Genomic DNA, 1606 nt, shown 5'->3' with positions numbered 1-1606 from the left:
GAGGGAACCTTGCAAAACGTCAATATGTGACGAGTTGGGAGTGAGAATGGGTTGGAAAATCCAACTCTGGAAGACTAATGACACTCACCTGGTCATTCAGCCATCTCACTCACACCCAGCCTCATCCAATCAGCATCCAGCAGGCTAATGATAAAAGGCGTCCTCTTCAATCGCTCCGGCTGCTCGCCAGCTGAATGTCAACCTACCACCTCCCTTCCTCCAGCCTTCATTTCTTAGCCTCCAAAGGCTTTCCTCTCCTTCGACCATCACCACCAGTGTCCGGGCCCCAGGGGGGAAGAAAACTCCTACCCCTTAACCTAAATAGCTCATCTGAGCATTCAGCCTCTCACAGCGCTCTCATCCTTGGCTGGGGTTCGAGCGCCAAACCTGTTATTTGTATCAATCTTATCTGTYCAATCATGTCAATAAATCATTCTAATTTCACTTTGTCTTTGTGTGAGTCTTTCCACGTTGAATTTGTTATTTAAACTTTTTCTTTCCAGTCTAGAAATAAGTATACACAGTTTTTGTTTCTAAATTCAGTCACATTACCCATGTAAGGCCCTGTGCCCTTTTTTCCCCCATCAAATTCTTGTCACTGTGAGTCCTACTGACCTTGTAAAAGTATTTGAACATTTCTTGTCATTCCTTAAAATAGTCCAAAAGCTCCAAAATGTTTCATAAATGTGAGTCATAGGCCCCCAGAGATCAATAAATGCCAGCAAAAAAGACAGTATGTGTGCAAAAAATAAAAAAAAAAGCTGGTCAGGATGAGCATGTGGATCATAAAGTCTAGCTCAGAGGTGTCTCGATTTGGGACAATAAATATGACTCATGGGAGGAAAACAAACCTTCACCTCCACCTTTGTCTATTGTTGTCAAAGCACCTGGTTGTCTTGAACTKTTTTTCCAACGTGGAGATTTGGTGGACAAAAATAATCCCCTTCCTGGAAACATGTGTAAGTCAGCAGTGATGAAGGGAATCCCCATCCACAGCCTGAGTCAGCCATCCTGAAACTTGCTCAGACTTTTCCTATCTATTAATGCCTTTTTAATCCATTTTGCATAAACCAGTCCACTCAAAAATAAAAAATAGACATTGAAATATTTGATTATATAGTATTCCAAGTTTAATATGTTCAATGAGCTACAGTACATTTCCTTAATCACATTTGTCGATCTGCTGAATGCAGACTGACGTCACCATTTGTCTGACGTTCAAGCTGAATCACGTCTAGAYGGCCCTGCCGGAGCAAGCAACCACAAAAGCCATCCGGCAATACTCTTCATCTATTTTTTTTCTTTCGGCTGTTCCTTCTTCAGGGGTCACCACAGGAAGTCATCCTCCTTCCTCTCACTCTGTCCTCCACATCTTTTGTCATCACTCCAACTGCTTCCATCCCCTCTCTAACTGCATGCATATTTCTCCTCTTTGGCCTTCCTTACTAGCCTGGTAAAAACCAAACCCTTGTTCTGCACTTTGCTTCATACGAGGGTCTGGATTCGCTGCTATAGAGAAGCTGGAGGCGTGGCCTCTGCTGAAGTGTGTGTGTGTGTGTGTGTGTGTGTGTGTGTGTGTGTGTGTGTGTGTGTGTGTGTGTGTGTG

This window comes from Austrofundulus limnaeus, unplaced genomic scaffold (assembly GCF_001266775.1).
Source record: "Austrofundulus limnaeus strain Quisiro unplaced genomic scaffold, Austrofundulus_limnaeus-1.0 Scaffold30, whole genome shotgun sequence".
In the NCBI taxonomy this organism is placed as follows: domain Eukaryota; kingdom Metazoa; phylum Chordata; class Actinopteri; order Cyprinodontiformes; family Rivulidae; genus Austrofundulus; species Austrofundulus limnaeus.
Note: the sequence above shows the minus strand (reverse complement) of the source record.